The 15,009-nt window shown below is 41.4% G+C and overlaps 1 protein-coding gene across 4 annotated transcripts in view; it reads right to left on the reverse strand.

Moving 5' to 3' along the window:
- TNC (tenascin C) overlaps positions 1–14,325 on the reverse strand; it is a 98,478-nt gene extending 84,153 nt beyond the window's left edge. The window contains exon 1 of one of the 4 annotated variants that reach the window (XM_007968264.3): positions 14,085–14,325. The gene's annotated coding sequence lies outside the window, so the exon portion shown is untranslated. The remainder of the gene's footprint in view (positions 1–14,084) is intronic. The other 3 variants (XM_037984247.2, XM_037984241.2, XM_037984234.2) reach the window with 3 other exon arrangements.
- Positions 14,326–15,009: the final 684 nt, after the last annotated feature.

The following is a 15,009-nucleotide window of genomic DNA, read 5'->3' on the forward strand; positions in this document are numbered from 1 at the left end:
ATGGCCAACATTAAATACAAAACCCTCTAAATACTGTTTCTTTCCATAGTTTGGCTTAAGCATTGGTGGTGCCTCACGACTTCCTTCATCCTGCCCCTTGAACAGAAGTTCCATTACCAACCAAATTAAATCCACAAATCTTAATCCATAAAATATTTCCATCCAGACACAATAATGAGATTCATATTTGTGGTTTAGTATAGCTAAGAAATGCTCAGATGAAATATGACTAGATCCATTGATACATTCAGACCACAAACTGCCCTGGTGTGGTCTGGTTTCAATTTTTGAAATAAAACTGCAGAGCACTTGCTTTCTCTCTTCTATTTCTTGCCTAGACAGAAAAGAAAATAAAAAGTGATTCTGACCAAGTGGCAACAATATAGATTCCTGTAAAATTCTGGAAAATTGTTTCAAAAATAGATTTGAATTCATTTCCCAATGGAACAATGACCTCTTCTATTTTGGTCTTCATCCAGAATTTTAAGAAATCTAGTTGACTCTTTCACAAGCATTGGAAAGCAGTTCTCAAAGTCTTGAGCCAAGGTTAAGAAATGGAAGAGATTTATCTAGGAAGAACTGATTACGACAAAGTACAGACAGACTAACACAACCCTAAGTAAGAGAACTTCTGAATAGGGCTCTGTGATATGGTGGCCTTTGTGAAACTGTTATCAGCCACCCAATGTCAGAAATACAGTCCTGAAAGACTCTGAAAAATTTTAAGAAGGCATTGCAATGGGAGAGACAGGAGCATTGCCTTTAGAGTCAGGAAGACTTGAGATCAAATTCTGCTTATCTGCTGGGGAGCCTTGCACAACGTTCTATACCTTCTGAATTGTGGCTTATTCAACTATAAAATCTCTCCAGGGATGTTTGAGACAGTGAATGAGACAATAAAGCTGTAAGTGCCTGACATATTAATAATAAACGTTACCCAAATGTTAGTATATCTTCTCCTTTTCTTTCCTTTTCCTTCGTGTTTCCCTTTATGAAGGAGCTCCATGACATTGGGCATATTAAAAAATAAAAGAGAAATAGTGTAGAGGTGGTTCAGGCACTGGTTAAGAAGTGGAATTGGTTTGGGATCAATTACGTTTCAACTCAAAGAGCTGACATAACTACCTGGAACTGCTTTGAGAAAGATTCTGTGGCTATGACTAGGCTTTTGGGAAAAGGTGCTGTGATGGATTAGCAATATCCACCATGGGGACAGGAGTGGGGAGTGTTGATGCGTACACCAAATATTTGGCATAGCAAAACAGACAGCTCTGGAAATCTTTTCCGATCCAATGTGCTAATATTCAAATGAATGGAATCCTGCTTGAGTGGGGTTTGCATCAGAAGGAGCCAGATGGAGCCACTGACAATTACAAAATCCTGTTTAAATCAAGTTCAATAAAGTCTGATACATTTTGATAGAATATGACTCGTGAAACAAAAATACGTCTCTAGGACTGGAAGCAGGAAACCAGACTCTCAGGGAAAACTAAGACTACTCCAGTAATAAATTTGTGTGACTCCAGGCAAAGCAAACATACTTTCATTGTCTATTTTCACTTTTCCAAAATGGGACCATCTAAATGCTACAATAATAACGAACATTGATTGCATATGTCATCTGTGCCAGACACTGCTTCTTGTGTCTTCTGTGGATTATCTCATTGAATCCTCCCCAAGACCTCTGAGGTAGTTGTCTTTATTTTTCACAGTTTATAGATGAGAAAACCGAGGCTTACACAGCTCAAGATCACATAGCTCGAAAGGGGGAACAGAAATTTAAATCAAGTGAACTGATTCACTTGTTTTAATTATGTTAAAGGATGGTTTGCATAACTAAGGTTGGGGTCCAGAGAAGCTACTGGCAATGAAATATCTTTATGATCTACAGGCAGGACAGGAAAAACGGCAGAAGAACCTGAAAAATAGAGATATGTCTAACCTCCTTGACTTGGCTTTAACTTAGCTGTGTAACTCTAAACTGCATTTTCTAAAGTGTAATCTACAACATGTTGATAGGTACTAATGTGAGGGAAAAAGATTTCCTAATTAAACATGTTTGGAAAATGTTATTTTAAACCATATATGATTTTAAGCCAAACAAATTACACAACTTTCTTTACTTCAGGATTTTCCAGGGTGTTTAATAGGTTCATGCTCGTTGGAAATCTCCAAGAAGGGGACAGTTTATAGAGTGTTTCCCAAATCTACTTGATTATTCTGTTTGAAGTGAGTCACAGGATTAGGATTAGGTTTGATGGCACACGATAGGGGAAGAACTGATAGAGAACAAATCCTAGACCCTTTCTCCTTTCATTTCCTCCTGTATTAGAAGGAAGCAGCGATATACCTAACTATGACCTGTCTGGGATAAAATGTGAAGTCCTGTGTTAGAGGATCTTGAGCAATTTAAACTATGAGGCAAGTAAGTCAATATTTATACTGTGCCTGGCACTTTACAAATGTTGTTTAATCATGTTACCAACTGTGGGAATTAGGGAGCATTGTTTGTATTTTACTGGTAAGAGAACCGACGGCTTAAGAAGGTTATGTAAGTGGCCCAGTCAGCATTTATTTGAATCAGAATTAAGAACAGTCTTATAATGCGAAAGTCTATGCTCTTTCTGCTATATCAAGTTACCTTTGAAGTAAGATTCATTGTTCAAGTTAAAGAATTAATATTTATCTACTAACTATCTGAGAGAAACTCAACATAATTAATATGAATAGAGTTGTTGGATTTGCAAAATGGAACAAGGTAGGATGGTGTTTGGGAATTGGGATTCACATAACTATTTTATTTACAGTCGTGAACTTGAGGGGACAGCATAGGCCAGGCGGACTATAACATCTATGTCTTAGGCAAATCTTTAAAGCCCCTGGAGAAAAGCCTGCTCTCCTTGAGTCTGACCTGGAGAGAAGGTTAGTAAGTGAGAGGAAGATACAGTGAGAAGTAGCAGACGGGGGAGCTAAAAATCTATCATTTCTGGAAAACTGGGCTTCACACTATGTACTATCTAAAAAAAGTGTGGTTTCCAAGAAATCAGTCAAGGCAGGAGAGCATTTCAGAGGGGCTGGAAATTACCACTTTCAGTTTTGAAAGCATGGACTTCTATGAACAACCTATTTGTATAAGTAAGGAAAGGAGGGAAAATTCCTTCTAAATAGGATCATTTAATTCAGCATATGGCAGGAAATTCAAGAAATTTAGTCAGAAAGAAATACAAGTCAGAGGAAGGCAGAGGCAAATGAAGATGAATCATACAAACGAATAACTTTTAATCATTATTCTGAACTTCTTTTAGGTATAGAGTTTAACGTTATGTTTTTGGAGGGGAACTTACTAGTTGATTTTTTTTTCTGCTTCATTCTCTTTATATGCATAGGTATGATAATATCCACCTTGTTAGGTTAAGGTGACTGGAAAGTAAGTATAAAAATTTAGTAGGTTGACTGGAAGGGGTCCATAAACTTTTCCTTAAGTGAACAGATAGAAAATACGTTGAGCTTTGCAGTTAGATGATTTCAGTCACAACTATTCGACTCTGCTATTGTAGAGGCAGCAGCTATAGATAATACATAAACAAATGAGCATAGCAGTGTTCCAATAAAACTTTATTTACAAAAATAGGCTGCCACCGTGTGGTTTGCTAACCTCTGCTGGAATATAGTAGTTATTCAATAAATGACAGCTTCTATTATGAAACTAAATACAGATTGAATTAAACAGTAAGGAAACTAACATTTTTTTGAGTGGCTATTATATACATTTTTATGACAAATCTTATACTAAATGCTTTTTATTCATGCTATCATTTATCTTGTCATTTGTCATGACAACCTGGTGAGTTAGGTATTATTATGTTTATTTGAAAATTAATTTGAGACTCAGGGAGTTTCCATGACTGGCTTAAGAGGCAGAGCTAGCTTTTGAATCCTGATTTATTTGTGGCTCTAAAATGTGTGCTTTCAACTACATTGAGCTACACTGGGCTGACTCCTAAAGGAATTTTCTTCAGTTCAGATAAGGTAAAAACTTAAATTTTTACTGCTCCATAAAGAAAGAGATCAGCATTCAAGTGGATACTTTGACTTTCCATTTCCTAGACCTTCAGCAGCTCTTTGGTGGCTGTGCACATGTAAGCACCAAAATATTTGACCTTTGTTTTTCTCCCAGAACCTCTGCTGGATCTCAAGTTTTATGCACTTCCTTTTTGGAGAATACTTAAGCCAAGGTGTACTGTTTGCAAACACTTATTAGCCTTGGGTAGATATTGGCGAGTTTCCGTTGGCATCAAATGGGCTTCCAGAATCTGCTGAGGCCTGGCTGTGCTCATTGATTGTCTTGGCCAAAAAGAGCTGCTAATTAGGATGACATCCTGCTTGTCTTTACCTCTAGAGCTAGGTTTTCCTTCCTGGGCATACCTATCATGTCCCAAGCAGTATGTTTGGATTTTTACTGCAGATCTAGATGAAAAAGAGCAAATTTGCAGTCTCTCTAAAATCTACGAAGCCCTGTACTCCAGTGAAGAATTTCTCAGACTACGTTGCAAGATTGTTTTTAGGTAGACGTCCTATGGTCGGGTATGTTTGGAGATACTGGGCTAATGACAGTTGAATAGATTAATTACAGCAAGATTTCTCAGATGATGCACTCTACTTCCCTGAACCATCCATTGGCTTCTAACCACACTCAGAAAAAAATTCAAACCCCTAGTCATTGCCTACAGAGCTCCTTCTCTCTTTTCATTCAGATGTCTGCACAATAGCACATTCACCTCTCACCCCCTCTAAAAGAGCACCCCTCTCCACACCAGTCATTGTTTATCCCCTTACCTTGTTTTTTCTTTCTTTTCAGCAAATATCACTACCTGAAATTGTGCTATAAATTTGTGTGATTCCTTTTTATTGTCTGCCTTCCCCCTGCTATGGTCTGAATGTTTGTGTTCCCTCAAAATCCACACATCGGAACGTAATCACCAGTGTGATAATATTAGTTGGCAGAGTCTTTGGGAGGTACTTAGATCATGAAGGCAGAGCCTTCATAAATAGAATTTGTGCCCTTATAAAAGAGACGCCAGAGAGCTGCCTTATGTCTTCCGCCATGTGAGGACATAGAAGGTGCCATCTTGATCTTGGACTTCCCAGCCTCCAGAACTGTGAGAAAGTAATTTCTGTTGTTTGTAAGTCACTCAGTTTATGGTATTTTGTTGTAACAACTTGTACAAACTAAGATACCCCACCATAATGTAAACACCATGAATAAAGGGATCTTGGCTGTATTAGTTTCTATTGTATCACCAGCCCTAAAATTATGCATTGAATGGACATATGAGCTGTGCATTTCCAAGAACAGAAGGGTATCAAGTGTTCCCCAAACTCATTTGGCCACAAAATCCTTTTTTGGGTGATTTCCATGAGAATGCTTTTCCACATGACACACTTTTGGGAACTGCTTCTCTAGTGGGATCTTATCATCAAGAACTATTTGATCAACAAGTAACAAAACAATGACAACAACAACACATTTATATTGAATGCCAGTTTCTGTGTTAAGCAATGCTCATTAACTACATCATTTAATCATCACAATAAACTTTTAAACTAGGTGCTACTACTTTGCTTTTAATATGGATAAGAAAAAATTAGCTTAAAGAAGCTAAGTAACTTGGCCAAGATCACATAGCAAGCAAATACCTCTCGGACCCAGAGGATTCTGATGCCAAAGTCATACTCTTAACCATTATTCATTTCTTCTCATGGGATGTGAGCTTCTCCATGTCCAAGATAGACAGCTCTTTGTCTCCATCCCTCCCTTGAGCCTGTTCTTTCTTCCTATTAGTTGTTGACTGATCTTTGTTTTAACCTCCAGATTTTCAGCTATCTCTTGTGACTCAGCCTAAAATCCCCAGACAGGACTCCTCTGTCCTTGGTACTGGTTTTTCCAAATCCAAAGCAATTTGTGTTTTATCCTGAAGGCCACCTCTGAAAGCAAATACATTCCTTGAGGTCTGTGTTCTGAGACAGTTTCCTGTCCTAGGGCTGGGATGGTTTCCCCCTGTCACATGTTGTGTCACCACACTGCACATTTGCAAGCCAGTGGGTGAAGCGTGAAAACAACTTCAAGTTCTGGGCTTTCTGAGCAAACTGCTAAGGAAGAGGATGTCCAAATCTGGGACACAGCAAAGACTCCTATTAATTGCTAAAGATTGACTTTATTCTGGTTGTGCTAGGTTTCAGATAAACCAGATACAATTTTTTCTTTTAAGAACTATATTGTCAAGAGGGGCACACAGTCCATTCCAGGATGATAAAGGAGATGACAGATTTAAAAAAAGAAACATAGGTAGAATGAGATGACAGTAAAGGGGCATCCAATTTACCTGGAGGAGGTGGTGCCTGAACTGAATTTTGAGAGAAAAATATGAATAGGTGAAAAACATAAAAAAGGATATTCTAGGCATGAAGGAATGGCATTTACAAGGACATAAAAGGAATAAAAGGGTTGATGTGAAGAGTATGAATTACAGCTGAAGTACAAGATCTGTTTAGAGACCAGAAGCAAGATCATGGAGAATCTTGAATGTCAGAATATCTGTTTTTTTTTTTTTTTTTTTTTTTTTTTTTTTTTTCAGGCAGAGGAAAAGCATTTGGAATCTTGAGGCCTAGGAATGTTAGCCTCTATGACTCAGGTTGAAGAAAGGGAGGGCTGGGTTGCTGGAGGCCAGCGGGAAAGCTGTTGCAGTGGCCCATCTGTGAGGTGCCAAGACCTGAACTACAGGGGTAATGGAGGCGGGGCAGGGGATGATGATGGAGAAAGTGGGGAGGCAGTGAACAGATTTGCTTGTCAAGGCAGTAGAGACTACAATATTTTGTATGTGGGGATAGTAAGGAAAAAAGAATTAATCGAAGATGTTACTATTTATTATTATATCTGCTGAGAGGAATAGATTGAGAAGGGGGACAATGGATGAGTTTTAGTTTTGGTCACATTGACTAATAAATAAAATTATTAGAATAAAATAAATTCGGAATCATTACCTTGAAAGACCCCTCCCTGGGGTGAAATTCAGGAGAAATTATGGCTACCCAATGAGTTAAAACAGGTAATCAAAACACTTGACTCCACTATATACATGGGCGGATGCTAAATAGAAACTAGTCCACTTTAGTGGCTGCCATAATTTTTTATTACTTATCAGGGAGAGTACAGATGGGTTAAGTGAACTTGTCATTGATAAGAAGTTGCCAGAAATTGGTGACACTGGAGTGTTGGAGGCTGTGGCAGGCAGACTCTAAGGTGACCCCATTGATACTGCCTCATGGCATTTTCATACATGTGCAATTACCTCCCCTTGAGTGTGGGATGGCCTAGCGACTTTCCTCTAACACACAGAATATGACTAAAGTGATGGAATATCCCTTCCATGATTAGATTACACAGGATTGTGATGTGCCTCTTGCTTATAGATTCTCTCTCTCTCTCTCTCTCTCTCTTTTTTTTTTTTTTTTGAGATGTAGTCTCACTCTTGTTATCCAGGCTGGAGTGCAATGGCTTGATCTCGGCTCACTGCAACCTACGACTCCCGAGTTCAAGCGATTCTCCTGCTTCAGCCTCCCGAGTAGCTGGGATTACAGGTGCCCACCACTATGCCAGGCTAATTTTTTTGTATTTTTAGTAGAGACAGGGTTTCACCTAATTGGCCAGGCTGGTCTCGAACTCCTGACCTCAAGTGATCCACCTGCCTCGGCCTCTCAAAGTGCTAGGATTAACAATAGGTGTGAGCCACTGTGCCTGGCAACTCTCTTTCTCATTGGCTTTGTTAATGTAAATGGCCTTGTTGGAGAAGCCCATGTGGCAAGGAACTGAGGGTGGCCTTGGACCAACAGCCATCAAGGAACTAAGGCCCTTAGTTCAATATCTCTCAAGAAATGGAGTCCAGCCAACAACCACATCAACAAGCTTGGAAGCTAATCATCCCCCAGTTCAGCCTTTAGATGGGACATCAACCCTGTCCAACACAGACAATAACCTCATGAGAGATCATGAGGCAGACAATCCAGCTAAGCTGTGCTTAGACCTCTAAAAACCATGAGATAATAAATGAGTGTTGATTTAAAGTAATTTGGTATGCATTAATAGATAATGAATACAGAGATACTAGTCATCCTTGGCTCAGTCCATATGAGTTAAGGCTGTTGAGAGAATAAGACTCTGTTCATTTTTCTTTTCTAAAAGAATGTCTTAATTCTGAAACTTTTAATATTGTCCCTGGCTTCCAAGAGCAAGAGTCAGAAGACCTGGGATTCCACACTGACCCTGTTGCCAACTGGCGGAAGATCTTAGAAAGATCTTTCCCTTCTCTATGTCTCAGTTTCACCCTCTTTAAAATGAGGTATGCTAACCTAGGGCAGCAATTTACAAAAACATTCTGTTTTTTCCCCACAGAACCCTTTCATCAAATGAAATTTCATGAGGAGGCTCAGTGTACAAAACAGATAAGTGGAGGGGCTTTCATTGATATAAGTTGAGGAGAATCCCCTGCTTGACCTCCCTGTCTCTTCACAGCAGCCCCCAAATCTCCTCTGAGGTTCTTTTTAAAATCCAGTCTGAAAGATTCTGGCTTAGAGGCTGCCCGTGAGCCCTTACAGTTTGAAAATTCTATGTTCCCTAAGGAGATTTAAGAAAATAGTAACCTACCTAGAAGTTAAAGCACTCCTCTGCAATATCTGTGCATCGACCTTCACAAGACCATTCCACAATCCTGGGTATCTCCTTTGGGGGCTGTGCTAATGGTGCGTCTGCCCATGGTTGGCCTTTTTTTTTGGGGGAAAACGAACTCCAGCAGACAAAGCTCCTGCCTCCCTAACGTTCTTGACCTCAGTGGTGTACAGTCCAGTGTGGCAGGGAAGGCAATCATAGGGGTAATTATGACACACACAGTGGGGGACGGGTAGAGCTCAGTGGGAACCTGAAGCAGGGGGAATTCCAGGCAGCCTGCAGGGCATTCATGGCTTCCCTTGGGCAGCACTTGCTTATGTGTGTCTGTGCTTCAGGTCTCGGGCTGGTTGCGGGGATGTGATGTGGATCGGGCTTTGCTCTCATGCAGCATAAAGTCTAGTAGAGAAAATATATTACATTTATGGGTCACATGCTAATCATTTAATTACATTTTTTTCAAGAGGTGAAGCCTGAAGGAGCAAGCTGGAGATAGCAAAATTAACCAGTCTGTCAAAGAACACAAGGACCCAAAAGACAAGCTTTTGTCTCTTTCTTAGCTTTGCTGTGTCTAGCCCTCTCTCATCAGAAGATGAATAGAATTAGGGTGCTGAGCATGACTTCCTTACCGAAATGGTTATAACCACCCTCTCAGGACTGGGAACCGGGTTTGATTTTTGACTCCACCAAGTACTTTCTTCATGGTATTGGGTAAGCTACTTAAATGTTTTCAGCCTCACATTGTGCATATTTGAATGGGGTGGGTGTTAAGACTTACTAGAAGCTATGGTTGACTAAATGACATGATGCCTGTAGAGTCCTCAGTAAATATTAGCTATTATGATTATCCCCCAGGATTCTCCTAGGACAACATTTCAGACACATTCTTGTCGAAGTTAGCAGTAGCCAGCTTTAGGGTTAGAGGTGAACAATGGTTAATTCTGAAACAAAGCTATCTATGTTCAGAGCTCATGATATATCTCTGGCTCTTGGTGTAGGGTATTTGGGGAAGGTTAAAGGACCAAACAAAGCTATTTGAGTTGCCATGGCTATATCATGAAGGACCTATGAACTTCAGGAAATTTTAAAATTCTGAGACAACATGGCATGAAATATATATTGTTAAAATCTCCATTCACAGATAGCCTGAAAATGCACATGGAAGGGATTTTCCATTCATGATCTGCTTTTGACTTGGACATTTTGCTTTTATTCCATGGTGAAGGGTCAAAGAGAGTAATGATGGTGATAGAGTTATTTCTAAAGTGGAGGAGAAGCTGGAAATGTGAGACAAGGTGGAGGGAATGGAGTTTAGGCTTAGGGGCATAACTGAGAAAAGTCTGGCCACTAGGATTAGAATCAGGTTGGTACGCAGACTTTTCTCCTTTACAGAGAAGTCACAAAGCATGTATAGCCCCCGAAGGTAGGTAAGTTCACCATCTCTGTCTTTTACATTGAATAGAATTATGGCCTGGGGTTTGTAGGTGGCTGGCTACATCACACTTTGAGGGGGGTTTTCCTCCTTGGAAGGGAGCCTTCATCTAATGTTTCCCACATGTTGAAGGTGTTCAGACTGGACCGGGATAAGATTCAAGGGGATTCCCTACAATCTTCTGAGAGTGAGAAGTATTTGAATCATAATCTTCCTCTCCCAGGCTTCCCCCGAATTTGTAGCTCAATTTGTGGCTTGGAGCCTACAGCCATTTCTAAATTGTCCTGGGATTCGTGGCCCCAAGGCCGATTTCACTTTACCTACCAATCAGCCCTTTTAAAACCAGATGTTTGGCTCACCTGTGTGCCTACTTTTCTGAGACGAAAAATCAGCAGGAGTGACCTGCCTGCTACCTCTAGTTTCATTCTTCTCTCTTCCAGGGGCTGAAATTTGAACTTTCCTGTTTCCAGGCAGAGAGTTGCACCACTGAGAGCTGACCTTTGCTGAGAACCATGAAAAATGATACATGCAGGGCTATTCTGTAAAATCAATAGGCACTAATGACAGCTGGGGTCTTCTCCACGATCTTGATCATTCACTGAAAGGTTCTAAACTTGGTCAGCACAGCCTGACTTCAGAAGGCAATGTAGCACAGCAGAAAGAACAGTAGAGTATTAGTTAGAAAGCCTGGGTCAAAGCCAGCTCTGCCCCTCAATTACAGAAAGACCTCAGATGAGTCACCTAACTTCCTTGAGTGTTGATTTCTTTAGCCATAAAATTGAACTAGTAATTTATAATTTGTAGTGTTAGAGTGAGAATTAAATGAGAAATTATTGGCAAACCCTCCTATTACATATGCCACACATAGCCCTCACTATCAACTTTGTGTTTGCATGTTTTACCATCACAAAAGGACGTCTATTTTGAACCAACTAAACGTTTGCAACCTAGACTTTTTACATTTCAAACTGAAGTGGCTTCAGCATGAAGAGGGTTGCACTTTGGTCCAGTGGATGTTTTTTCTTGTAAGAAAGCACAGCTAGGTGTCTATAGAAATCTACAGAGAGAGAAGAGAATATGTGCTCTTAATTTATTATAAGCATTAGAAAGGGTAGGATTAAGGGGGATATGTTTTTCATTCTGTCATCTTGAATTCTCTTTCCAAATTCCATTCTGGTTATATGATCACGCTACTGCTGTATTTATGGGTGGCCACAGTCTGCCTGGAGGGGCATATTTAGTCAGAAAGGAAGTGTTTTCCTTCTAAAGGCAGGCAAGAAGCAGAGAAGCATTCAGAAGGAACGTGGCAGAATGTACCTCTGACTTGGTGATCACGGGGACCTGGGTGTGAAACCTGGTTCTATCACTTCGAGTTCTAGGACCTTAGTAAATTTATTCGGTCTCCCTGTTCTTGAAGCCATCTCTTTGTCCAACAGATATAGTCCACACCTCAGAGACATGCTGTGCATGATCCCACAAAGGGCTACAGTTTAGAAAGTAGGCTCATCGTATATTTTGGCTATCACTGTCATTAGAATTAATTAAAATAGACTCTGTTAAACCTTTTAAATTTCTCATATATATTCCTGTCTATTGCACTATTTGTGGACTTGCTTTTACTTCTGTTACAGATGGTGATTCAGAGGCGTAAAAATCCTTGTTGAAGGGTAGAAGGGCAACCAGAATGCACGCAGCCTGGTTTCATGATTTGTAACTGTGTTTTTTTGTCATTGGACATTCTGTGGCAATGTCACAGAGGCTAAGAGCAAAGGTATAAGTTTTAGACCCTGTGACCTCACTTCAACCAAAGCAGCCCTGCATTTACCTGTCATATACTGGGGTTTTGCCGTAAATTCATGTAATGAATATTTCCATCTTTAAAAATAAGTTTAAAAATCATGATATTAGAACATTCATCTTGGACAACTCCTTGTGAAATGATAAACAGAGAAAAGTTTCCATTTATTGAACCCTTAATATGTGGCAGGTACTATGCCAAGAGTTTGCCATCTATTATGTCATTTGAATGTCGCAAGAGCCCTGTGAGACACAGTTTGTCATCTCCATTATATGAATGACAAAGCTGATGGCTGAAAGGTTAGTAACTTCTTAGAGTGGGGAAGGAGGAGGTTAGTGGGAGATAAAATAGAGAAACTAGGTTTTTAAAATAAAGCATAGAGGAAAAAATATTTAATGACTGTAGAGCTTGGCAACATCCCTTTCAATCCTTGTCCAATTTACTCTGTTTGAGCAAACCAGAGAATACTCATATTGTGCACCTTTTTCTTCCCCCTGAAGCAGTCACCTTCCTGAAATGCAAGGGCCAAAGCACGCTAACTTACATATCCTGCAAATGGCTTGTATGTGCACAATGCCAGAAACTCTTCACTGGGTTATCTAGGACTGAATAAATCTTCAGTCCTGAATCGGGCTTGCCTGGTTGGGGTGGGTAGTAGTTTTCCTTTCTAAAGCACATATGGGAAAGCTCTGTAAAAATGGGGAAAAAAGTCTACAAAAACATGAAAAAGAGGCATTCATTCTTCAAGTGGGGCTCCCTGTCCTGCTCTCCCTCCGGACAGAAAGCTTTCCAAAGAGTTTCCAACAGCATCGTACTTCATAGCTGTCGGCTTTAGAATCTGCAGATGCCTAAACTCAAAACCTCCTGACATTCTGGAATCAGTATTTGACATTAACATCCAGCCCCGGGCTGCTACCTTTTCTCCAACCTGTGCCAACACAACCTCCTGCTTGTAAAATATAGCCAAGTCTCAGACCTGCCAGCCTGGTGAGACACCGTCAGATTGGGTGAGATAAAAAGTGGGGGTTGGGAGTGGGCTGAGGAACAATACACAAGAAACGATCCAACACTGGCTAAGTGCCTCTTTTAACTTCCAGAGTGATGGCAGTTTTTGGCAATGACAATGATTATCCAAACTTCCAGTTATTGAGCAGTCACTGCTGATCTTTCTATACCTCATTTTCTCCTCAAAACGACAGCAGACGCTATTGTCCCCATTTTAGAGATGGGAAAACTGAGGATTAAGGAGGCAATGTATCTTTCTCAGGGTCGTATGCATGGCGGTGGGGAGAATACCAAACACCTCTGGCTTCAAACATAAGCTCTTATTCCTCTTACAACACTGACGGGTGAGAAGAAACCCTGCATTCTTTCCAAAGTACACCAGGGGCAGTAGGGTTCCCATACCTGGGGGAAGTTGTTGCTCAGATCTTTCTGTGATGAGAAGTGAGGAGGAGGAGGTGATTCTAGAGACATGTGGGATGCTGCTGGCTCTAGGCACCCCAATAAAGCTGTTCTCCACCACTTTCTAGCTGCCTGTCAGTTACTCATCTGGCCCAGGAGCCACCTCCTCTCTTCCGTCCCCCAACTCTCATCTCCAGGGTGAATATTTTGAGAACCAAATGAGGGAATGGGTACAAAACTGTTTGTAAACTTTATGTAAGGTCTGTTTAGATGTAAACTTTTGTATTCTCCCTGCACTCCTCTATCAAAGTCCCTCTAACCCATCCCAGGGGCAGGCTATGAGCAAACTCTACCTTAAAACTCTACTTCTCTAACCCTCAAAATGAAATATACATACAGGTGAATCAGGCAGGCTAGAAGTAGGGGGGAAGTTTAAGAGAAAATTCTTACTTTTCCTCTGCAGAACAGCTGAAGATAACAACTTTACGAAAAGTTCCTTCCAAGTCTGACTATTCATAAAGTTAAAACAAACAAAATTACAAAACCAGAACAGTCAAGGTGCATCTGATCACAACCAATACACACTCATTTTTTTTTCCAGCAGCGGAAAAAAACAAACAAAACCACCCAAACGTTTTATAATTATAATAAAAAACCACAACTTATTTGGTACCAGGAATGCAATCCGTACATCATAAGGATCTCTAGCGATGAGGGAAAAACAGACTTACCTTTCTGATGGGGGAGAGACCTAGATCCTTGGAAGAAGTACTTGGAGTGGGAAGCAGCGGCGGTTCCCACGTGCGCGGTCCTGAGTCCCCCAGCCGCGCCGCCTTTGTGCCCACGGAGCCGGGGGCGTGTGTCTGCGCGCGGGAGAGGCGGGTGACAGTAGGCAGGCTGTGGCCGGTGCAGCCAACTTTGGCTGGCTTATATAGCGAGCTCCTTCCTCTGTAATGGGACGCCTCGCCTCCAGACATCCTTTCCCACTTTTTCAGTTGGCGAATTAAAGGAACAGCCCTCCCAGCGGAACAGGGTTAGCTCATGAAAGACGCACTCACTCCTGGCTCTCCGCCAGGGAAGGAACCTATTTGCATACAATTTATGGAGAAAGTAGGAATTCCCGCTTCCCCTCCCGCCTCCCCGCCCCCGACCCGAGTAGTTGTTAGGAAATGTGATTTTTGCTTTGCTCCCCACACGGGTTTTCTAATTGTGAGACGGATGCCCCGGGGAGCAAGAGGGAGCGGGATCCGCATCCCTGGCTCCCCTCCTGTACTAGGTCAAGCTGGAAATGGGACCAGGGCTCGCCTAGGCTCTGGGCAGCAGCTGCTCAGTGGCACCTCGGAGTGAGTACAGGGACTGAGCCCAGTTCCTGGAAAGAGGAGATAAAGCTCTTCAAAAGCCTGGGGCGTTTCAGGTTTCTCTGGGCCAGCGGAGAGATAACCCAGGATTAGGTCTCAGCAGGTGGGGACCGTGCGGGAGGCTCATATCAGCCCTGCTTTTCTTATGTGGCAGCCAGCCTTGCCCAGCTGCTGGGAGGCATCTTTGTTCTAGCCCCAGTGTCCTACAGGGCAGTAGCTTTTTGACATTGTTCATGCCCTGTGCCTGGTGTGGTCTTCTCAGCTGGGTCTCCAGGGGGAACGGTTTCTGAGGTTTTCT

This window comes from Chlorocebus sabaeus, chromosome 12 (assembly GCF_047675955.1).
Source record: "Chlorocebus sabaeus isolate Y175 chromosome 12, mChlSab1.0.hap1, whole genome shotgun sequence".
NCBI classification, from domain to species: Eukaryota; Metazoa; Chordata; class Mammalia; order Primates; family Cercopithecidae; genus Chlorocebus; species Chlorocebus sabaeus.